Source organism: Kogia breviceps, chromosome 3 (assembly GCF_026419965.1).
Source record: "Kogia breviceps isolate mKogBre1 chromosome 3, mKogBre1 haplotype 1, whole genome shotgun sequence".
Taxonomy (NCBI): Eukaryota; Metazoa; Chordata; class Mammalia; order Artiodactyla; family Physeteridae; genus Kogia; species Kogia breviceps.
Window position 1 is genome coordinate 57,917,485 of NC_081312.1, and position 26,529 is coordinate 57,944,013.

Genomic DNA, 26,529 nt, shown 5'->3' on the forward strand with positions numbered 1-26,529 from the left:
ACATTGTGGTATATGACTCTTTTTGAATTATGGTTTCTCCATACTGTTCTCCATAGTGGCTGTATCAATTTACATTTCCACCAACAGTGCAAGAGGGTTCCCTTCTCTCCATACCCTATCCAGCATTTATTGTTTGCAGATTTTTTGATGATGGCCATTCTGATTCATGTGAGGTGATACCTCATTGTAGTTTTGATTTACATTTCTCTAATGATTAGTGATGTTGAGCATCCTTTCATGTGTTTCTTGACAATCTATGCATTTTCTTTGGAGAAACATCTATTTAGGTCTTCTGCCTATCTTTGAATTGGGTTTTTTTTTTTTTTTTTTTTTTGATATTGAGCTGCATGAATTGCTTGTAGATTTTGGAGAGAAATCCTTTGTCAGTTGCTTCATTTGCAAATATTTTCTCCCATTCTGAGAGCTGTCTTTTCATATTGTGTATGGTTTCCATTGCTGTGCAAAAGTTTTTAAGTTTCATTAGGACCCATTTGTTTATTTTTGTCTTTATTTGCATTTCTCTTGGAGGTGGGTCTAAAAGGATCTTGCTGTGATCTATGTCATAGAGTGTTCTGCCTATGTTTTCCTCTAAGACTTTGATAGTGTCTGGCCTTAAATTTAGGTCTTTAATCCACTTGAGTTTATTTTTTGTATGATGTTAGGGAGTGTTCTAATTTCATTCTTTTACATGTAGCTGTCCAGGTTTCCCAGCACCACTATTGAAGAGGCTGTTTTTTCTCCATTGTATATTCTTGCAGCCTTTATCAAAGATAAGGTGACCATATATGCATGGGTTTACCTCTAGGCTTTCTATCCTGTTCCATTGAGCTATATTTCTGGTTTTATGCCAGTACCATACTATTTTGATTACTGTAGCTTGGTAGTATAGTCAGAAGTCAGGGAGCCTGATTCCTCCAGCTCCGTTTTTCTTTCTCAAGATTGCTTTGGCTCTTTGGCGTCTTTTGTGTTTCCATAAAAATTGTGAAATTTTTTGTTCTAGTACTGTGAAAAAAGTCAGTGGTAGTTTGAAAGGGATTGCATTGAATCTGTAGATTGTTTTGGGTAGTGTGGTCATTTTCACGATGCTGATTCTTCCAATCCAAGAACCTGGTATATCTCTCTATATGTTTGTATCATCTTTAATTTCTTTCATCAGTGTCTTGTGCTTTTCTGTATACATGTCTTTTGTCTCCTTAGGTAGATTTATTCCTAGAAATTTTATTCTTTTTGTTGCAATGGTAAATGGGAGTGTTTCCTTAATTTCTCTTTCATATTTTTCATAATTAGTGTATAGGAATGCAAGAGATTTCTGTGCATTAATTTTGTATCCTGCTATTTTACCAAATTCACTGATTACCTCTAGTAGTTTTCTGGTAGCATCTTTAGGATTGTCTATGTATAGTATCATGTCATATGCAAATAATGACAGCTTTAGTTCTTCTTTTCCAGTTTGGATTCATCTATTTCTTATCCTTCTTTGATTGTTGTGGCTAAAACTTCCAAAACTATGTTGAATAATAGTATTGAGAGTGGACAAGCTTGTCTTGTTCCAGATTTTAGAGGAGATGGTTTCAGTTTTTCACAATTGAGGACAATGTTGGCTGTGGGTTTGTAATATATGGCCTTTATTATGTTGAGGTAAGTTCCCTCTATGCCTACATTCTGGAAGGTTTTTGTCATAAATGGGTGCTGAATTTTGTTGAAAGCTTTTTTTGCATCTATTGAGATGATCATATGGTTTTTATCCCTCAGTTTCTTAATATGGCTTATCACATTGATTGTTTTGCATATAATGAGTCATCCTTGCATTCCTTGGATAAACCCCACTTCATCATGGTGTATGTTCCTTTTAATGTGCTATTGGATTTTGTTTGCTTGTATTTTGTTGTGGATTTTTACATCTATGTTGCATCTATGATATTGGCCTGTAGTTTTCTTTCTTCTGACATCTGTCTGGTTTTGTTATCAGGGTGATGGTGGCCTCAAAATATGAATTTGGGATTTTCCTCCCTCTGCTATATTTTGGAAGAGTTTGAGGATAGGTTTTAGCTCCTCCTTAAATGTTTGTTAGAATTCGCCTGTGAAGCCATCTGGTCCTGGGCTTTGGTTTGTTGGAAGATTTTTTTTTTTTTTTTTTTTTTTTGTGGTATGCGGGCCTCTCACTGTTGTGGCCTCTCCCGTTGTGGAGCACAGGCTCCGGACGCGCAGGCTCAGCGGCCATGGCTCACGGGCTTAGTTGCTCCGCAGCATGTGGGATCTTCCCGGACCGGGGCACGAACCCGTGTCCCCTGCATCGGCAGGCGGATTCTCAACCGTTGCGCCACCAGGGAAGCCCTGTTGGAAGATTTTTAATCACAATTTCAAATTCAGTGACTGTGACTGGTCTGTTTATATTTTCTATTTCTTCCTGGTTCAGTTTTGGAAGGTTATGCTTTTCTAACAACTTGTACATTTCTTCCAGGTTGTCCATTTTATTGGCATAGTTGCTTGTGATAATCTTTGTGTTTCTGCTGTGTCAGTTGTTACTTCTCCTTTTTTATTTCTAATTCTATTGATTTGTGTCTTCTCCATTTTTTTTCTTGATGAGACTGGCTAATGGTTTGTCAATTTTTTTTATCTTCTCAAAGAACCAGATTTTAGTTTTATTGATCTTTTCTATTGTTTCATGTATTTTTCATTTATTTCTGATCTGATTTTTATGATTTCTTTCCTTCTGCTAACTTTGGAGGTTTTTGTTCTTCTTTCTCTAGTTGCTTTAGGTGTAAAGTTAGGTTGTTTATTTTAGATGTTTCTTGTTTCTTTAGGTAGGGTTGTACTGTTATAAACTTCCCTCTTAGAACTGCTTTTGCTGTATCCCATATGTTTTGGGTCGTCGTGTCTCCATTGTCATTTGTTTCTAAGTATTTTTTGATTTCCTCTTTGATTTCTTCAGTGATCACTTCGTTATTAAGTAGTGTATTGTTTAGCCTCCACGTGTTTGTATTTTTTACAGATTTTTTTACTGTAATCAATATCTTGTCTTATAGCATTGTGGTCAGAAAAGATACTCGATATGATTTCAGTTTTATAAAATTTACCAAGGCTTGATTTGTGACCCAAGATATGATCCATCCTGAAGAATATTCCATGAGTACTTGAGAAGAAGTTTATTCTGTTTTTTTTGGATGGAATGTCCTATAAATATCATTTATGTCCATCTTGTTTAATGTGTCCTTTAAAGCTTGTGTTTCTTTATTTTCATTTTGGATGATCTATTAATGAAAGTGGGGTGTTAAAGTCCCCTACTATGATTGTGTTACTATCGATTTCCCCTTTTACAGCTATCAGCAGTTGCCTTATGTATTGAGGTGCTCCTATGTTGGTTGCATAAATATTTATAATTGTTATACCTTATTCTTGGATTTATCTCTTGATCATTATGTAGTGTTCTTCTTTGTCCTTTGTAATATTCTTTATTTTAAATTCTATATTGTCTGATATGAGAATTGCTACTCCAGTTTTCTTTTGATTTCCATTTGTATGGAATATCTTTTTCCATCCCCTCACTTTTAGTCTGTATGTGTCCCTAGGTCTGAAGTGGGTCTCTTGTAGACTGCATATATATGGGTCTTTTTTTGTATCCATTCAGCCAGTCTATGTCTTTTAGATGTAGAATTTAATCTGTTTACATATAAGGTAATTATCAATATGTATGTTCCTTTTACCATTTTCTTAATTGTTGTGGGTTTGTTATTGTAGGTCTTTTCCCCTTTTTGTGTTTCCTGTCTAGAGAAGTTCCTTTAGAGTTTGTTGTAAAGCTGGTTTGGTTTTGCTGAATTCTCTTAGCTTTTGCTTTCTGTAACCATTTTAACTTCTCCATCAAATCTGAATGAGATCCTTGCTGGGTACAGTAATCTTGGTTGTAGGTTTTTCTCTTTCATCACTTTAAATGTGTGCTGCCACACCCTTCTGGCTTGCAGAGTTTCTGCTGAAAGATCAGCTGGTAACATGATGAGGATTCCCTTGTATGTTATTTGTTACTTTTCCCTTGGTGCTTTTGATATTTTTTCTTTGTCTTTAATTTTTGATGATTAATATGTGTCTTGGCATGTTTTGCTTTCGATTTATCCTGTATGGGACTCTCTGTGTTTCCTTGACTTGATTGACGATTTCCTTTCCCATATTAGGAAGTTTTCTACTATAATCTCACTAATCATATCATTCTTCCCATAACCAAGACATGGAACCCAATATGCTTTAATGATCTTAGATGATGTGGCCCTCTTTTCCTTCATTATCCTCCTGATTTCATCTTCTGCTCACTCTGTTTAAGCTTCCCTGGGATACCTCTGGTAGTTTCTCACCTTATGGCTATTTACCAACTGTCTTCTCTGTGTTACCTTTTTCCCAGTTATGAACATGGCTTGCTCCCTCACCTCCTCTAAGGCTTATCTCTATGTCACTTTCTCAGGGAGGCCTACTGTAACAACCCAATTAAGAACTGCACTCATCATACCTATCCCCACATTTACTATTTACAAAATAAATTCCATATAGGTTTTAAAGGGAAAGGCAAAAATAGAAAATATGAACATCTACATATCTGTATGTTCTAGGAAAAGAGAACATAATTATCATTAGACTTCAAACCTCAAGTTATAAAAGAAATAAAACTTCTGGCATCATAAATATTAAATATTTTGTGACATCAACACCATAAGCTAAATTGAGACATTAAAATTGACTTTTACTCAGGAGATAGCTGAGGTGTTAATTGCCACAATTTGCAAAGAAATTTTTCAAATTAAAAATAAAACAAAACCACTCCAATAGAGAATGGACAAAGGTTATAGATAAGCAATACATGTATTAGCACAAACGGCCAATTAAACCTATGAAACAACATGCAAAGGCAGTGTAGTCAGCAAATAACAACATCCCTTCAATTCTATCCCGTGGAAGTAAAATCACTTTGTAAAGATTTAACAAATGTATTCATGCACATTGCTATCCTTGGAGGATAAACCTAGAAGTAAATATTAATAAGGGAACATATGAATATATCTTGGTAGGCACACACTATAAAATATTCTGCAGCCATTAAGAAAAGTGAGTTTAATACTCATGTTGACTTGATAGAGTTTTCATGAGTCTTTGATGAGAAAAATAGATGTAGAAACATATAATTTAAATTTGGTAGATTAATGGCTAAAAACCTATGTGTGTGTGTATGTATACATTTGTGTATAAGTGTTGTATATATATATATAATGTATGTCATATATAATACCAATTATATATATCTATATAAACGTGGAGTTAATACGGTAGTATGCATATTACATTAACATGGTTCATAGAGGTGTATCTGGAGGTGAGTTGCTAAGGTAAATGGATTGCTGATATGGCGAAAGAGTAAGGAGAGAGGTGGAAACAGATATAGGGAAAAATGAATATACCTAAACATGGAATGTATGATTCATTGTTGAAAGCATATGTGTATATTTGCATGACATCTTAAAAAATTTAAAGATGAGAAAGTTAGGCTTAGAAATGTAAACATTAATATCAAAAATTAGTTATTACCAGGTGATCTTTGAAATACTTCTTCAAAGGAATACTCTTGATCAATATATTTTAAGTGAAATGACCAGAAAATGAATGTATTGCAAAGATCAATAAGAAACATGGAGTAACAGAAAATAAAAAGCATATCAAACACTACAAAACCAGCAGACATTGATAAAGACTCATCATGAGGACATAACAGAGCAGGTGGCAGAAGAGTAAGATGCGGAGATCACCTTCCTCCTCACAGATACATCAGAAATACATCTACACGTGGAACTGCTCCTATAGAACACCAACTGAACACTGACAGAAGACCTCAGACCTCCCAAAAGGCAAGGAACTCCCCACATACGTGGGTAGGGCAAAAGAAAAAAGAATAAACAGAGACAAAAGAATAGGGATGGGACCTGCACCAGTGGGAGGGAGCCGTGAAGGAGGAAAGGTTCCCACACACTAGAAGCCCCTTCACGGGCGGAGACTGTGGGTGGCAGAGGGGGGAGCTTCAGAGCCATGGAGGAGAGTGCAGCAACAGGGTGCTGACGGCAAAGTGGAGAGATTCCCGCACAGAGGATCGGTGCTGACCTGCACTCACCAGCCCGAGAGGCTTGTCTGCTCACCAGCCGCCGGGGTGTGCGGGGGCTGGGAGCTGAGCCTGGGGCTTCCGTTGGATCCCAGGGAGAGGTCTGGAGTTGGCAGCATGAAAACAGCCTGAAGCAGTTAGTGCACCACGGCTAGCCAGGAGGGAGTCTGGGAGAAGTCTGGAGCTGCCAAAGAGGCAATACACCTTTTCTTCCCTCTTTGCTTCCTGGTATGCGAGGAGAGGGGTTTAAGTGCACCACTTAAAGGAGCTCCAGAGACAGGCATGGAGCTGCCGAAGACACAGGAGACTTTTTCTTGCCTCTTTGCTTCCTGGGGCACAAGGAGAGGGGATTAAGTGCACCACATAAAGGAGTTCCAGAAATGGGCGTGAGCCGTGGCTGTAGGCGCGGACACCAGAGATGGGTCTAGGACGCTAGGGTTGCTGCTGCTGTCACCAAGAGTCCTGTATGCAAGCACAGGTCACTCTCCACACCTCCCCTCCTGGGATCCTGTGCAGCCCGACACTGCCAGGGTCCCAGGACCCAGGGACAGCTTCCCCAGGAGAACGTGCGGGGCAATTCGGGCTGGTGCAGAGTCAAGCCGGCCTCTGCCGCTGCAGGCTCACCCCACATCCGTGCCCCTCCCTCCCCCCAGCCTGTGCCAGAGACCCCGAATCAGCTGCTCCTTTAACCCCGTCCTGTCTGAGCGAAGAGTAGACGCCCTCGGACGACCTATGCGCAGAGGCAGGGCCAAGTCCAAAGCTGAAGCCCAGGAGCTGTGCGAACAAAGAGGAGACGGGGAGGTCTCTCCCAGCAGCCTCAGAAGCAGTGGATTAAAGCTCCACAATCAACTTGAAGTGCCCTGCATCTGTGGAAAACCTGAATAGACAGCAAATCATTCCAAGTTGAGGAGGTGGACTTTGGGAGCAAGATATAATATATTTTCCCTTTTTTTTCTTTTTGTGAGTGTGTATGTGTGTGCTGCTGTGTGAAATTTGGTCTGCATAGCCTTGCTTTCACCATTTGTCCTAGGGTACTGACCAACTCTTTTTTTTAAATAAAATTTTTCTTCGTAATAATTATTTTTTTATTTTAATAACTATATTTCATCCTACTTTCTTTGGTCTTCTTCCATTGTTTCTTCCTTTCTTCTTTTCTTTCTTCCTTCCTTTCATCTCTCCTTTCTTCTTTCCTTCCTCCCTTCCTTTCTTCTTCCCTTCCTTCCTTGCTTTCTTCATTTCTTCCTTCCTTTCTTCCTTCCTTTCTTTCTTTCCTATCTATTTTTTCTCCCCTTTATTTGGATCCATTTGGATTAAAGGTTCTTGGCACTCCAGCCAGGCATCAGGGCTGTGTCTCTGAGGTGGGAGAACCAACCTCAGGACAATAGTCCACAAGATACCTCCCAGCTCCACACAATATCAAACAGCAAAAATCTCCCAGAGATCTTCATCTCAACACCAAAACCTAGCTTCACTTAAGGATCAGCAAGCTTCAGTGCTGGACACCCTATGCCCAACAAATAGCAAGACAGGACTAGAGCCCCATCCATTAGCAGAGTGACTACCTAAAATCATAATAAGGCTACCAACATCCCAAAACACACCACCAGACGTGGACATGCCCACCAGAAAGACAAGATCCAGACTCATCCACCAGAACAGAGGCACTAGTCCCCCCAACCTGGAAACCTACTCAACCCATTGAACCAACCTTAGCCACTGGGGACAGCCACCAAAAACAACGGGAACTACGAACCTGCAGCCTGCAAAAAGGAGATCCCAAACACAGTAAGATAACCAAAATGAGAAGACAGAAAAACACACAGCAGATGAAGGAGCAACATAAAAACACACCAGACTTAACAAATGAAGAGAAAATAAGCAGTCTACCTGAAAAAGAATTAAGAATAATGATAGTAAAGATGATTCAAAATCTTGGGAATAGAATAGAAAAATTGCAAGAAACAGTTAACAAAGACCTAGAAGAAATAAAGAGGAAGCAAGCAACGATGAGCAACACAATAAATGAAATTAAAAATACTCTAGATGGGATCAATAGCAGAATACTGAGGCAGAAGAATGGATAAGTGACCTGGAAGATAAAATAGTGGAAATAACAACTGCAGAGCAGAATAAAGAAAACAGAATGAAAAGAACTGAGAACAGTCTGAGAGACCTCTGAGGCAACATTAAATGCACCAACATTCATATTATAGGGGTCCCAGAGGAAGAAGAGAAAAAGAAAGGGACTGTGAAAATATTTGAAGAGATTATAGTTGAAAACTTCCCTAATATAAGAAAGGAAATAGTCAATCAAGTCCAGGAAGCACAGAGAGTCCCATACAGGATAAATCCAAGGAGAAACACGCCAAGACACATAATAATCAAACTGTCAAAAATTAAATACAAAGAAAACAGATTGAAAGCAGCAAGGGAAAAACAACAAATAACACACAAGGGAATCCCCATAAGGTTAACATCTGATCTTTCAGCAGAAACTCTACAAGTAAGAAGGGATTGGCAGGACATATATAAAGTGATGAAAGAAAAAAAACCTACAACCAAGATTACTCTACCCAGAAAAGATCTCATTCAGATTTGATGGAGAAATTAAAAACTTTACAGAAAAGCAAAAGCTGAGAGAGTTCAGCACCACCAAATCAGCTTTACAACAAATGCTAAAGGAACTTCTCTAGGCAAGAAACACAAGAGAAGGAAAAGACCTACAAAAATAAACCCGAAACAATTAAGTAAATGGTAATAGGAACATAGATATCGATAACTACCTTAAATGTAAATGTATTAAATGCTCCCACTAAAAGACACAGACTGGATGAATGGATACAAAAATAAGACCCATATATATGCTGTCTACAAGAAACCCACTTCAGACCTAGGGACACATACAGACTGAAAGTGAGGGGATGGAAAAAGATATACCATGCAAATAGAAATTAGAAGAAAGATGGAGTAGCAACTGTCATATCAGACAAAATAGACTTTAAAATAAAATTTATTACAAGAGACAAAGAAGGACACTACATAATGATCAAGGGATAAATCCATGAAGAAGATATAACAATTGTAAATATTTATGCACCCAACTTAGGAGCACCTCAATATATAAGGCAAATACTAACAGCCATAAAAGGGGAAATCAACAGTAACATAATCATAGTAGGGGACTTTAACACGCCACTTTCACCAATGGACAGATCATCCAAAATGAATATAAATAAGGAAACACAAGCTTTAAGTGATACATTACACAAGATGGACTTAATTGATATTTATAGGACATTCCATCCAAAAACAACAGAATATACATTTTTCTCAAGTGCTCATGGAACATTCTCCAGGATAGATCATATATTGGGTCACAAATCTAGCCCTGCTAAATTTAAGATAATTGAAATTGTATCAAGTATCTTTTCCGACCACGACGCTATGAGACCAGATATCAATTACAGGAAAAGATCTGTAAAAAATAGAAACACATGGAGGCTAAAAAATACACTACTTAATAACGAAGTGATCACTGAAGAAATCAAAGAGGAAATCAAAAAATACTTAGAAACAAATGACAATGGAGACACGATGACCCAAAACTTATTGGATGCAGCAAAAGCAGTTCTAAGTGGGAAGTTTATAGCAGTACAATCCTACCTTAAGGAACAGGAAACATCTCGAATAAACAACCTAACTTTGTAACTAAAACAATTAGAGAAAGAAGAAGAAGAACAACAAAAAAACCCAAATTTACCAGAAGGAAAGAAATCATAAAGATCAGATCAGAAATAAATGAAAAAGAAATGAATGAAACAATAGCAAAGATCAATAAAACTAAAAGCTGGTTCTTTGAGAAGATAAATAAAATTCATCAACCATTAGCCAGACTCATCAGGAAAAAAAGAAGACTGAAATCAATAGAATTAGAAATGAAAAAGGAGACATAACAACGGACACTGCAGAAATACAAATGATTATTAGAGATTACTACAAGCAACTATATGCCAACAAAATGGACAACCTGGATGAAATGGACAAATTCTTAGAAATGCACAAGTTGCCAAGACTGAATCAGGAAGAAATAGAAAATATGAACAGACTAATCACAAGCACTGAAATTGAAACTGTGATTAAAAATCTTCCATCAAACAAAAACCCAGGACCAGATGGCTTCAGAGGCGAATTATATCAAACATTTAGAAAAGACCTAACACCTATCCTTCTCAAACTCTTCCAAAAGATAGTAGAGGGAGGAACACTCACAAACTCATTCTATGAGGCCACCATAGCCCTGATACCAAACCCAGACAAAGATGTCACAAAGAAAGAAAACTACAGGCCGATATCACTGGTGAACATAGATGCAAAAATCCTCAACAAAATACTACCAAACAGAAACCAACAGCACATTAAAAGGATCATACACCATGATCAAGTGGGGTTTATCCCAGGAATGCAAGGGTTCTTCAATATATGCAAATCAATCAACGTGATACACCATATCAACAAACTGAAGGAGAAAAACCATATGATCATCTCAATAGATGCAGATAAAGTTTTGACAAAATTCAACACCCATTTATGATAAAAACCCTGCAGAAAGTAGGCATAGAGGGAACTTTCCTCAATATAATAAAGGCCATATATGACAGACACACAGCCTGCATTGTTCTCAATGGTGAAAAACTGAAACCATTTCCACTAAGATTAGGAACAAGATAAGGTTGCCCACTCTCACCACTCTTATTCAACATAGTTCTGGAAGTTCTAGCTACAGCAATCAGAGAAGAAAAAGAAATAAAAGGAATCCAAATCGGAAAAGAACAAGTAAAGCTGTCATTGTAGATGACGTGATACTACACATAGAGAATCTTAAGGATGTTACCAGAAAAGTACTAGAGCTAATCAACGAATCTGGTAAAGTAGCAGGATACAAAATTAATTCACAGAAATCTCTGGCATTCTTATACACTAATGATGAAATATCTGAGAGTGAAATTAAAAGAACACTCCCATTTACCACTGCAACAAAAAGAATAACATATCTAGGAATAAATGTACTTAATGAGACAAAAGACTTGTATGCAGAAAACTATAAGACACTGATGACAGGAATTAAAGATGATACAAAAACATGGAGAGATATACCATGCTCTTGGATTGGAAGAATCAACATTGTGAAAATGACTCTACTACCCAAAGCAATCTACAGATTCAATGCAATCCCTATCAAACTACCAATGGCATTTTTTACAGAACTAGAACAAAAAATTTCACAATTTGTATGGAAACACAAAAGACCCCGAATAGCTAAAGCAATCTTGAGAACAAAAAATGGAGCTGGAGGAATCAGGCTCCCTGACTTCAGACTCTACTACAAAGCTACAGTAATCAAGACAGTATGGTACTGGCACAAAAACAGAAATATAGATCAATGGAACAGGATAGAAAGCCCAGAGATAAACCCACACACAAATGGTCACCTTATCTTTGATAAAGGAGGCAAGAATATACAGTGGAGAAAAGACAGCCTCTTCAATAAGTGGTGCTGGGAAAACTGGACAGGTACGTGTAAAAGTATTAAATTAGAACACTCCCTAACACCATACACAAAAATAAACTCAAAATGGGTTAAAGACCTACATGTAAGGCCAGACACTATCAAACTCTTAGAGGAAAACATTGGCAGAACACTCTGTGACATAAATCACCGCAAGATCTTTTTTGACCCATCTCCTAGAGAAATGGAAATAAAAACAAAAATAAACAAATGGGACCTAATGAAACTTACAAGCTTTTGCACAGCAAAGGATACCATAAACAAGACCAAAAGACAAACCTCAGAATGGGAGAAAATATTTGCAAATGAAGCATCTGACAAAGGATTAATCCCCCAAATTTATAAGCAACTCATGCAGCTCAATAACAAAAAAAACAAACAATCCAATCCAAAAATGGGCAGAAGAACTAAATAGACATTTCTCCAAAGAAGATATACAGATTGTCAACAAACACATGAAAGAATGCTCAACATCATTAAGCATCAGAGAAATGCAAATCAAAACTATAATGAAATATCATCTCACACTGGTCAGAGGGCCATCATCAAAAACTCTAGAAACAATAAATGCTGGAGAGGGTGTGGAGAAAAGGGAACACTCTTGCACTGCTGGTGGGAATATAAATTGATACAGCCACTATGGAGAACAGTATGCAGGTTCCTTAAAAATCTACAAGTAGAACTACCATATGACCCCGCAATCCCACTACTGGGCATATACCCTTAGAAAACCATAATTCAAAAAGAATCATGTACCAAAATGTTCATTGTAGCTCTATTTACAATAGCCAGGACATGGAAGCAACCTAAGTGTCCATCAACAGATGAATGGATAAAGAAGATGTGGCACATATATACAATGGAATATTACTCAGCCATAAAAAAAATGTAACTGAGTTATTTGTAATGAGGTGGATAGACCTGGAGTCTGTCATAGAGTGAAGTAAGTCAGAAGGAGTAAAACAAATACCGTATGCTAACACATATATATGGAATCTAAGAAAAAAAATGTCATGAAGAGATTAGTGGTAGGATGGGAATAAAACACAGACCTACTAGAGCATGGACTTGAGGATATGGGATGAGGGAGGGGTAAGCTGTGACGAAGTGAGAGAGTGGCATGGACATATATACACTACCAAATGTAAAATAGATAGGTAGTGGGAAGCGGCCGCATAGCACAGGGAGATCAGCTCTGTGCTTTGTGACCACCTAGAGGGGTGGGATAGGGAGGGTGGGAGGGAGGGAGACGCAGGAGGGAAGAGATATGGGAACATATGTATATGTATAACTGATTCACTTTGTTGTAAAGCAGAAACTAACATACCATTGTAAAACAGTTATACTCCAATAAAGATGTTAAAAAAATGAGGACATAACCAAACTATTCACTCACCTTTCATAAAATTTTCATTAGCATTGTAATAAATAACAGTTGATACTTGTTAAACCTCACTCAGACATGTTTTTTATGTATATATACTTACTATTTTATATGTTGTTCATATAATATACAATTTTGTTACAATGACTGAACTTAGTTATTTCAGTGAGATAAGTCTCATTTTATAATCCTAAATTCTGGATTCCATTTAAAAAAACTTAAAGTTTTGTTAAGAGGTATAACATGACCACATGCATCAAATGACCTCTATATTCATTTACCCTTTGCCACGCTTAGGTTTTTACTTTTTTTTTAATGTCCCATGTATGTATCCTATATTTCAAACTCAACATTATTATCACCTTTTAAAATACTCTCATGCATGGATTTCTAAAGCAAATTGAACTCTCATTTCAAAAGTCATTTATTATTTTGGAAAAGCATTTGTTTTAATGAACTCCAGTTCCAAAAAAATCCACATATACTTAAGTGACAATCTCATTATTCTTAGAACTCAGAAAGATATAACTGCATTCTGAAGACATCAGTTCAATGTATTATTGCTTAATGAACCCTATACTGAAATAATTAGCAAGATGTAGTACTGGCATTTAATCAAAGTATGGCATTGTGAGTCTTATTTAGGTTATTGATTCATTGCAAAACACATACAACAGAAAGTTTCACGCTGAAATAAAATTTTTCATAATACTCATGAACACACCTGCCCAACCCACTGTTTACTATTTTGCTAATTATTAATTAGCTAAAAAAGGCTCAGCACTATTAAGGGTCACATTTAAACTCTCACTGGCAAGTAATTGGAAGTTGAAGAGACTCTTACTCTTTCCTTTTCCATACAGCTCTTATTACAATTAACACTAGCTGAAAACTATTGTCAGTGAAAAATGTTATCCACCTGCTGACAAAACTTCAATGACTACCTCATTGTGTGTTCCTTTGAGTGAACTCCACAAGGAACATTCACTGCTCTGCACAGCTACAACTGACTATGCAAACTTATTTCCACTATTAGATCTCATGTACTTAGTATTCACTGGTCATACCCTATTCATTTCAACCTTTTAATCTTGCAGTGGAATTCCTTAATGGGATGATTACCCACTCCTGTATCTGACCCTACCTATCCTGCAGCTGCAGCTAATATGTAATTTCTTTCAGGAAGCTGTTTTTTTGTCTTTTGTCCATTGATGCCTATGGATAACCCTCCTTTTTATTCTGATAGATATTTGTTTTTATCTCTCTCAAAGAGGGTTTCATATTCTGCTCTTTAATCCAACTATCAGCACAATTGCTTTAGTCCACCCCAACTAAACTGTAAGCTCCTGGAACAAAGTTATCCTGTTTTACCCAGATTTGTATTATATCTCACATACGGCCTAGTTCAGTGCTATGCATCTACTCAAAAGTCAATGATAAATGTTTATCAGGACTAATAGAAAATTGTATTCTAGAATGCCAGCAAATATCTGGGCATGAAAAAATTAATGGACATTGAGTAGGGCCTCTGAGTTTCTTAGTATTATTAATTAAGGATTTTTTCCAGATCATTAAATTTTGTATAGCATTTTATTGTGGAGGAAAACACACTTATATCAACACCTATAAATTGGTAGATATTGTATTAGAAGTATAGTCTGCTTAATTTATACACAAGCTCCCATGTAAGTTATTTTCTGTGAGTTTAGTTCAAAAACTGTAACCAAATTTAATGTTATTACTGTGACAAAGGTAAAATAATGATAATACAAGCTAGCCAAAATGGACCCAAGTTGTGTTTCTTCCTGACCAGGGTAACAGATGATACAGAATTTAAATTTAAAATCATCACCAAATTCTACACATTTGAAATTTTAATAATAGGTATGAATATTTCCATGACATGTTATATATGGTAGGAGCAGGGGAAAGATGTATTGAGTATCCTGGCAGACACTAGAATAGACCATTAGACCCTCATGAAAATTCTATGTGCTAGGTATTTTCACTCCCTTTGCAGATGTGGAAAAGGTAAATTATACTCAAGGTCACACAACTAACGCATGGCAGAGACAGGATTAGGTCCTGAGTCAAAATCATGTCAAACCTCTTTGTACAGTTTTTTTTTTTTTTTTTTTTTTTTGCGGTACGCGGGCCTCTCACCGCTGCGGCCTCTCCCGCTGCGGAGTACAGGCTCCAGACGCGCAGGCGCAGCGGCCACGGCTCACGGGCCCAGCCGCTCCGCGGCACGTGGGATCCTCCCGGACCGGGGCACGAACCCGCGTCCCCTGCATCGGCAGGCAGAGCCTCAACCGCTGCGCCACCACGGAAGCCCTCTTTGTACAGTTTTTAACACGCCTGGCCTACACCATGGCTGGCTTCTTAGCATTCAGGTCTCAAGATGACCACTACCTAGTCAGAAAGACTCTCTCTGGACATGCTGGTTAATAGAATCTTTAACTACCACTAGCTTAATTTCTCTGACCACGGTTTCTTTCACAATATTAATGAATTCTTACTGTTTTGGCTCTTATAACAAAATACCACAAACTGAGTAGTTTATAAAGAACAGAAATGTATTACAGTTCTGGAGACTGGAAATCTGAGATCAGGGTGCCAGCATGGTCGGGTGAGAGCTCACTTCTGGTGGGTCACAGGTTTCCCACAGAAGAGGCAAGGGATCCCACTCAGGCCTCTCTTATAAGGGTGTTAATCTTACTGATGAGGGCAGAGCCCTCAAGACATACTCACCTCTCAAAGGGCCCATCTACTGATAGCATCACATTGGGTATTAAGATTTGAACATGTGAATTTGAGGGGGACACAAATATTCAGACCACAGCAATGACCATCAGTATCTTCCTTGTTTGTTTAGTTATCTGGTGTTTATATCTCCCAAAGAAACATAATATCCATGAGGACAAGGACTATTTTTTTGATCACTGCTACACCCACAATGCCTAGACCAGTGGCTATCTTGACCAGCAACATTAATATCACCTGGATCTTGCTATAAATGCAAATTTGTGGGTGCCACCCCAGGTCTACTAAATCAGAACCTCTAGGGAAGAGATTAGTAATCAGTGTGTGCTGTCTCAAGCCCTCCAAGTTATTTTGATGCTTGCTGAAATTTAAGAACCACTGGTCTAGAATAAGGCTTAATAAACGTGATGGGTAAAAAAACATATGAATAAATTTAAGTAATGTAATAAGTAAAAATTTCAAACATATGTAACATAATAATATAAAAGAATATATTAAAATAAAACAGTAAAATAGTATAAACTAAACTATCATTTGTATATAATTAATTGAGATAAATGTTATTACCATAGTTTTTTGTTTATTTGTTTTTCCTATCTCCTTTCTTTAGCCACTGGGAATTCTAAGAAAGAAAAACTTTGTATTCTTACAGGTGATTAGTCCCAACTTGAACAGACCAGATTAAATATGTAATTTCTGGCTCAATCGCTTGGTCTTAGTTTTCTTTCAGGAAGTATGAAGTTACGTGCTTCAGCACAGAGTGTGAAAAAACTAGCCAAGCCCTGTTCTCAGTCCTTCTCATAGGCTGGCATTTGAAAGGTTAACTTGCATAAGATTATTGAAGAACTGGTAAGGAATACCTGCATGAGCATCCCTGAAACTTGAATTCTGATGGAGAATGAAATTAATTAAATATACAGATTCAACAAGATTTAAATGATTGATGTGGCTTCCTCCTGAAGCAGCAGATTCTCATTATAATAAAATTAGCTGAATTTCAAATTAATCAAGCAGGTCAATTACAAGAGTATAGGACCAGCTGATCAGCTCCATCCTTGGGAAGTAGAATGAAGTTAGTTTTATAAATTATAAGGAAAATGATGAAATGCTTCAGTTCTGACATACAGAGCCCTTGGAGCTCAGTGCTTCTCTTCACCAATATGTCTTTACTGAATGATACAACATACTATAATTATTTTTCTCTTTAATCAATGATGTAATGGACTTATACATCACAAATATGATACAGGATTCTATGTCTAAATTTAAGATAGGCTTTGAAAATAAAACAGTTTAAACAAGAATCAGTGTGCCAGAATTCAAACAGCTATTTGTCTATTTTTCAGTAACAGGCAGGCAGTGTCAATTGTAAGCAAAAAGACTTGTTATTTTGAGTCTAGAAATACTTATATATGATGGCAATAATTTAGCATTCATTTAAGATATCTTGGTGAAGTATTTTTATCATCCTTTGCAAATGAATAACACAAAATCATCCAGGTTAGGTAATAAGAATAAGAAGGCAACAATATCTATGAGTTTGATTTTGTAAGGATTTTCTACCCCTGAGGTCTGCTCTCTTTGGGGATTTTCACGTTTTCCTGGAGTGTGAGTGCTGTACCCAATCACACCAATAAGCACTCCTTCAACATGGCCACATCTCTAACAGTATGTCACCTCCACACCCCAGAGGCACACACTCTGTCTCAGTCAGAGTTACAGGGTCTGAAGAAATTTGAGAGAATATTTTATTGTGAGTGGCATCATCATATTTTTTCTCTTTTTTTTAAATCAGTATGAAATGGCCTGTTTATTTTCTTTTTTTAAAATTAATTTTTATTGGAGTATAGTTACTTTACAATGTTGTGTTAGTTTCTGCTGTACAGTGAAGTGAATCAGCTATATGTATACATATATCCCCTCTTTTTTTGGATTTCTTTCCCGTTTAGGTCACCACAGAGCACTGAGTAGAGTTCCCTGTGCTATACAGTAGGTTCTCATTAGTTATCTATTTTATAAATAGTAGTGTGTATATGTCAATCTCAATCTCCCAATTCATCCCATCCCCTTTTTCTCTATTTCTAATGGGAAATATAGTTTTAAATGTTTGTATATAAAGTATTTTTACTGTTATGTAACAATCATTTCTCACAAATCCCTTTTCTTCTTTACTGCACATAACATTTCTGCATGTACAACCATTCAGTGACCAATTTTTACATTCCCAACATCTTCAGCCAAGAAGAGTTAGCTACTGCTAACTCCAGTAGGATTTCAGGCAATTTCAGGATAATATGAAGGTACTGATTTTGTTTCCGTCCAAAATGCTTTGCTGCCAGTTTGGATACACTGACTATTATATGATGCCAGGACTTGATAGATTATTTGGAGTTGATATCTGTCACAGAATGTATTCATTTCTTTTTCATTAAATAAATTTAATTGAGTTACTTGTTATCAACTTGAATACTAATAAAAGTAGAATATTAATCATTTGCCATAGATTCAGATTTTGAAACGAGTTGTCAATAAATCTTAAATACAATGTATATATATATATATATATACATATATATATATAATTTATGTGTATAAATTTTAAAGAGCTAATTTAGTCATGGTATTAAAAAAAAAAACAGTAAGTACACCAGCTGTGAGGTAGTTTAGCAGGAGGTATTTGGCGGAAGATCACTTCATCTGTCTTGGCACCAACATGGAAAGGTTATACATGTTTCCTGCTTGTACTACACACACACACACACACACACACACACACACACACACACACACACATCATACATAAACAAACAACTTGAAGACACTCCAACAATCTCACCCAAAGGTAGACTAGATGTATTGTTTTAGATCATTTGTGGAAAGGGTCCTGCCTAAATCAGTTAAATAAATCTCTTCAAAACTTGACTAAAAGTGCATTTACTTTCCCAGCAATAAGAAAGCTTTGAAAATGAAATCTCAAAAATATTATACTTTAAAACTTATTTTTTCCAACAATGATGTAACTTCTTAGAAATGATTTTAAGACATAAAAATAAACAAAGTTATTTCAAGACACAAAGAAATAAGAGCAACTGATATAACAGAATTGGCAGGTACATCATGGCATACAAAATATTTGTGGTTCAACAGGACATTTTTGTAGCTTTTGGCAAACATTTATTTCACACTTACTTGTGTTAAGTGCTTATGCCTGGGATACACTGATGATCAAGATTCACAGGTTTCCTGGCTTTCTTCATCTTACAGTCTAGTAAGAGAGAACAACCAAAAAAAAAGTTTCTAACTATAACTTTATGAGAAATAGGTGATGTAAGTAAAAAGGAAAAAAAAAAAAAAACCTAAAATTTAAAAAAGCAAACATGTTCATACCAACTAAGAAATGACACCATAAAATTTCCAGAAGAAAACATAGGCAGAAAGCTCATTAACATCAGTCTTGGAAATGATATTTTGGATTTGACACCAAAAACAAACACAACAAAAGCAAAAAAAGAAAGTTGGGACTATATCAAACTAAAGCTTCTGCACAGCAAAAGAAACCATCAACAAAATGTAAAGGCAAACTATTGAATGGGAGAAAATATTTGCAATCATTCAGCTGACAAGTGGTTAATAACCAAAGTATATAAAGAATTCATGCAACACAATAGCAAAAAACTAAACAATTCAATTAAAAAAATGGGCAGAATAACTGAATAGACTTTTTTTTCTGAAGAAGACATACAGACGGCTGACAGGCAGATGAAAACATGCTCAACATCACTAACCATCAGAGAAATGCAAATCAAAACCACAATGAGATATTACCTCACACCTGTCAGAATGGCTATCATCAAAAAGACAAGAAATAACAAGTGTTGGTGAGGATGTGGAGAAAAGGGAATCCTTATGCACTGTTGGTGGGAATATAACTTGATGGAGCCACTGTGGAAAACAGGATGGAAGTTACTGAAATCATTAAAAATAGAACTACTATATGATCCAGCAACTTCACTTTTGCCTATTTATCCAAGGAAAATGAAAACACTAATTTAAAAAGATATGTGGTCCCCCATGTTTATTGCAGCACTTTTACAATAGCCAAGATATGGATGAATGAATAGTGTGGTACAGGCATGGCTTGTTTTATTATACTTTAAACTGTGCAATAAATTGTGCTTCACAGATAATGTATTTTTTACAAGTTGAAGATTTGTAGCAACACTGCAGTGTCCAATGATGGTTAGAAATTTTTAGCAATGAAGTATTTTTTAAATTAAGATCTGAACATTGTTTTTTAGACATAATGCTATCGCACTGCTAATACACTACAGTATGTTGTAAACATAACTTTTATAAGCACTGGCAAACCAAAAAATTCATGTGATTTGCTTTATTGAGATATTCGCTTTATTGTGATATCTGCTTTATTGCAGTGGTTTGGAACTGAACCGGCAATAACTCAGAGGTATGCCTGTACACACACACACACACACACACACACACACACACACACACACACAGAGCAGACTATTATTTGGCCATAAAAGAAAGAATGAAATTTTGCCATTTGTAACAACATGGATGAAACTTGAGGGCATTATTCTAAGTAAAATATGCCAGGCATAGAAAGAAAAATACCCTATGATCTCACTTATATGGACTAATAAAATAAAACAAAGCACAGAGTTCATAGATACAGAGAACAGGTTGGTGATTGCCAGATGTGGGAAGGTGGGGAGTGGGAGAAATGAGTGAAGGGGGTCAAAAGGTATAAATTTCCAGTTAAAAAATAAGTCATGAGGATGTAACGTACAGTATGGTGACTATAGTTAAAAATACTATATCGAATATTTGAAAGCTGCTGAGAGCGCAGATCTTAAGGTTCTAATCACACACAAAAAAATGTAACTAAAATATCAGGTCATTTTTACAACAAACTTTTGCCTTGATTTGACAGTAAATAATTTTTTTCTGGAAACAAAAGAAATAAATTTAGAGATTTCAAAATAAAACAATAGGGAGAGTTTACATACATCTCAAAATTATTTGCTTTTTACTTTGTAAATGAAGTACCCAACTGTGTTTTAAAATGATTCTTTTGGACAAAGTAACTATACATACAACTTCTCACAAATTCATATAATCATTAAAGTTAGAAACACCTGAGAAGCTTATAAAATCATAATTTTCCAAAACCAGTTTCTGTTTGAGGAAAAATGCTTTCTGATAAGAGCACATTAAATTATTTTAAAAAAGAAAGTTTATAAAATGTAAATTATCATTATTTCTTTGATTTGAGTCCAACTACTTATGTTTTCAGGGAAGAGCTGATTTAAATGAGAAAATCTTTTCCACAAATCCTAGCCCAAATGATTGTAGCTAGCTTTCTTTTATCCAATAATGCTGAGAAATTATCATGAGAAGAAAGTTCAAGCATCTACAGTGGAATAGGAATAATACTAAAAAGCTTTTGTGAATGAAGACTATTTCTTTTCAAAAAGTGTACAGAAGAGTGAAGAAAAAAAATGAAGCAGTAATATGAGGGAAGGCACAGATCAGTTTCCCAGTTTCACTGTAAAGGGTTTGACAAAAGAGCAAGTTACCTGTAAAATACATTTTTCACATTTTACCTCTTTTCTATAAAGTAATAAGGTAGCTGTAAATCATAGGGTGTTGTAAAGCAAATGTAAAAAGAAATAGCATGTAAAGTATTTAGAACAATACATGATATAAAACAATGGTTATTTACTGAGCATAATGTAATTAAGCAACATCTATCTACTCCCTTGTTTTCATCCTCCCTAACAGAAATCTAGCTTTATTAGGAGAGCCACACTTGTCTACTCCCTGCCTTTGAACATTTGCTGCCAAGTGACCAGTTCCACCCCTAACCTCCTGAGAGATTTCTAATTGATCTGAAGCACTCATGGAGTTCTATTTTACCTGTCAGTTATTGGATTGGCTAGGAGTGAGGAATAAAATCTGTACAGTGACATGTTTGTTAGTGTAATTCTAGGAAAGGCTTACTCATTCTTTTTTTAAAAAATAAATTTATATTTTTAAATGTATTTATTTTTGGCTGCACTGGGTCTTTGTTGCTGCGTGTGGGCTTTCTCTAGTTGCGGCAAGTGGGAGCTACTCTTCGTTGCGGAGCGCAGGCTTCTCATCGCGGTGGCTTCTCTTGTTGCAGAGCACAGGCTCTAGGGGGGTGGGCTTCAGTTGTTGTGGCTCGCGGGCTCAGTAGTTGTGGTGCACAGGCTTAGCTGCTCCACAACATGTGGGATCTTCCTGGAGCAGGAATTGAACCCGTGTCACCTGCATTGGAAGGAGGATTCTTAACCACTGCACCACCAGGGAAGTCCCAAGGAAAGGTTTACTCATTCTTACAAAGGATACATTGGAAATGATTGCCTCTGAGCAGTGCTGATTCAGTATGAAATGCCTACATTGAGGGGAGGGGTAGTAATATTGTAAACACAGGGGGAGGCATCTTTTTATGGAACTTCTATTGAGGTTTCTAAAATGGACAAATGGAAGGAACTTGGGACTTTAAGGACATAACTGTGACATAACCGTATTTTATTTTAAGTTGTATAAAATAATACAGTTCCTATTTGTGTAAGCCAGACTGAAATGGAATGTACTTTTACCAACCTAAAACCACAAACATCTGGGGGCTTCCCTGGTGGTCCAGTGGTTAAGACTCCGAACTTCCACTGCAGGGGGTGTGGGTTCCATCCCTGGTCAGGGAACTAAGATCCCATATGCCAGGTGGCACGGCCAAAAAAATTAAAAAATAAATTAAATTAAATTTAAAAAGATGTATATTGTGCGGGAACAGTTTTAAAAAACACAAACATCTGAAGTAGTACATTATATTAGCAAAAATATATATTCAACACATGAAAATTAGCATATATCCATATGTAATGAATACATTTTATAGTCTTCAAGTAAAGAGATCACACAAATATAATACTGGGATTTGCATTAGCCTGAATTCTTAAAACAGCAGTGTTATTGAGACTATTTTAAAATGTATATGTGTTTTAAGTAGGTTTGATTTTTAGTAATGGAGACTATTCTTTAAAAGTGCAAAAATCCCTATTGGAAGTCATTCATTCTCACCTATAAACAACATAGTTTTTAGACTTTTTTTAAAAAAAAACCAACAATGAATTCTTTTCATTGAGCATAATTTTCTTGAATAAGGAGTGTTCAGAACTTCTGATAGGGAACATGACTGGATCTAAACTGTGAAATACATAGTTTAATTCATAGCTAGAAAACCAACCACTGTGTCTAACTGACCATGGCATAAACTGCATTAAGGGTAATCTAAAGCCATGGAAGCAGCAAGCCTAATGAAACAAAGCAGTGGGGCAGAAACAGTTAAGTGTGCTTTTTCTCCTTTTTTTTCCTTTTTTTAAAATTGAAGTATAGTTGATTTATAATGTTGTGTTAGTTTCAGGTGTACAGCAAAGTGATTCAGTTATACATGTATATATATTCTTTTTCAGATTATTTTGCCTTATAGGTTATTACACAATATTGAGTATAGTTCTCTATGCTATATACAGTAGATCCTTCTTGGTTATGTATTTTATATATAGTAGTCTGTATATGTTCATCTCAAACTCCTAATTTATCTCCTCCTCTTTCCCCTTTGGTAACCATAAGTTTATTTTCTACGTAGATGATAGATAGATAGATAGATAGATAGATAGATAGATACTTTTTCAGATTCTTTTCCTGTATAGGTTATTACAAAATATTGGGTATAGTTCTCTATTTCTTTACAGTAGGTCCTTTAAATGTGCTTTACCTTTGTGTTGAGGTTCGATTTTATAGAATTCTCTAGGATGACTGCTCACTGTTCCTTCTCATTACATAAACTGACACTCAGCTTTCCTTTGTGACACTCTCTTGGAGGCTACTCATTCTCGAACATTTTGCATTCTTCAGGATCTGATAATAGGATCAGTGTCTTCTTCACTTCTCAATGTCACTTATAGATGATCCTCTACCCTTTCAGAAACCTCTGCTTTAAGACTTCCACTTCCAGCTAAGATAAAGCAGCCAGCAGCAAGCCAAAGATCTAGGAGTGTATGGGAACTATTGCAATTTGATCAAGAATATCTACAAATATCTTACTGAATTTTATTCTTGTCCTCCCAGTACCACAAGACTTCTAAGAATTTTGTGGGAAACAGAGAGAGATTGAGAGCATTGGGGGGAGGGGGACTAGACAACAATTAGAAAAAACTGAATATGATAGAAAAAAATAAGCGAATCTGATTATATGGGAGTGCCTCTGAGGCTGTCAGAACTTGGGAAGACAGAATCCTAAAGAAGAGGAAGCCATGAAGAGGTGAGTAAAAATCTGTAGCCACATATTTTGTCCTCTCATTCACCAATTCAGGACATGAGGCAAGAGTTTGAGTATCTGGGCCACGAGCCCAGGAAGAGGGATTATACTAAGAGGCAGAGAAAACATCAGAGGTTTGGCAGTGTCACGGGCTAAGGAGACAAAAATGAGAGACTTGAAGTGTCCAGATTGAGGTGGAAAGGAGAAGAGAACACCTAAGCCCAATGCTCATCTGGTTTTCCATAACAAGATTGGTACTGAATTCTGAAACTGTCTGATACACAAAGCTAAGAAGCCAAACAGAAAACCTGAAGAGAGCAAAACAAAAATGTTGGAAGTCTTGTGGTACTGAGAGACAAGAGTAGAGTTCAGGAGGTTTTTCGCATATATTCTTTATCAAACTGTGAATGTTTCCCTACACTCCTGGATTTCTGAGAATTGTTATAGCAAATGGATGGTGAATTTTATCAAATGCTTTTTCTACATGGACTGGTATAACCATATGATTTTTCTTCCTTAGCCTGTTAACATGGTAGATTACATTGGTAGATTACATTGATTTTTGAGTATTGAACCAGTCTTTCATCCCTGGAATAAACCCTATTTGATCGTGGTATATCAGTCTTTTTTTATACTACTATATAAAATATAATAATGTATTACTGAATTCAATTTGTTAATATTTTGTTGAGGTTTTTACATATGTATTATTCAGGAAAAATGGTCTTTAGTTTTCTTTTTTGTACTGCTGCTGTCTGGTTTTGATATCAGGGTAATACTGGCCTCATAAAAATAAGTTGGAAATTGTTCCCTTCTCTTGGATTTTCTGGAAGAGATTGTGGAGAATTGATATTAATTCTTTAAATTTTCATACAATTACCCACTGAAACTATCTCAACCTAGAGAGTTCTTTTTAAGGAGTTTTAAATTATGACTGTAATTTCTTTAATAGTTCTAGTGTTTTTCAAAGTATTTTTTTAACGTTGCATACAACATTGATAGCTTGTGATTCTAGAGGAATTGGTCTACTTCATCTAAACGGACAAATTCTGTGTATAGAGTTGTTTTCATTATTCCCTCATTAATCTTTTCATGTCTGCAGGGTCTGTAATGATATCCTATGTTCATGCCTGATATTGGTACACATTTGTGTCTTTCTTTTCTTTCTTTGTCAGTCTTGCTAGAAGGTTATTAATTTTATTGATATTTTTAAAGAACCAGACATTTTTTATTCCACTCATTTTTTTGTTTTCATGTTTTAAATTTCATTTGATTGATATCTAGTTTTTATTATTTCCTCATTCTTCTTTTTCTAATTACTTAAAATAAGAGATAGATAATAGATGGAAATCTGAGACATTTCTTCTTTTATAATATATGAATTTACTGCTATATATTTCCCTTTCAGATAATGGAGAAAAAACAGGCAAGAGTTATTTCAATTTTATAGAAAAATTTTCAAAGCAACTCTTTCAATGAATAAACATCAACATGCTACCTTTAAAATTGCTATTATAATTTTACACATAAAATAGAACTTTGAAGTAGTTTAGCTGCTAGAAGTGCTATTTAAGTACACTCAATATATCAAAATATGAAAGAATGCCTACTATATTCAGGACTCTGTTGGGCATATAATAGTGAATAATAAATTGTTTCTGCTTTAAAAAGACTATCGACTTTTTTCTATCTCCAAGGTACATTCATCTATTTCACTCTCTATCAATTTCTCTATTCGCAGCACTCATATAAAAATCTGCAATAGCTTTCTAATGGGTTCCACTGTTTTACAGTTTATTCTCCACACAGCAGTAAGAGTGTTCTTTTTAAAAAAGGGGAAAGGGGAAGCGATTTGGGTTATGTCACTTCTTTGCCTTAATTTTGCCAATTATTTTGTATTATATTTTAAATATAAAATATATTTAGGTCACCATCCTATGACCTAAAGAGCACCAATAATCTGGTCCTGCCTTCTTCGCAGAAGAATTAATCTTCTTCTCAGAATTAATCTTGTAATTACATTAATTGCGAATCTCATAACATTCTCTTCTTTTTATTTCTCTCACATGGAAAGTCTTAGGGTCCTTTTACTCTGCTGTTCCCGCTCTCTGGAACACTCTGATCTCTAATATTTGCCAGAAATCTGGCAACTTCTTTCACTCAGGGCTCATCTCACCTCAGATGTTTTCTGTTTAGAGAGGCCTTCCATGACCATTTCACCTAATTTGGCCCTTTAAGACATCTTCTCTAACACAAATGTTTGTCGTGCTTATAACTGTTAACAGTATTTTAAATCATTTTGTCCATTTAGTTGTTTT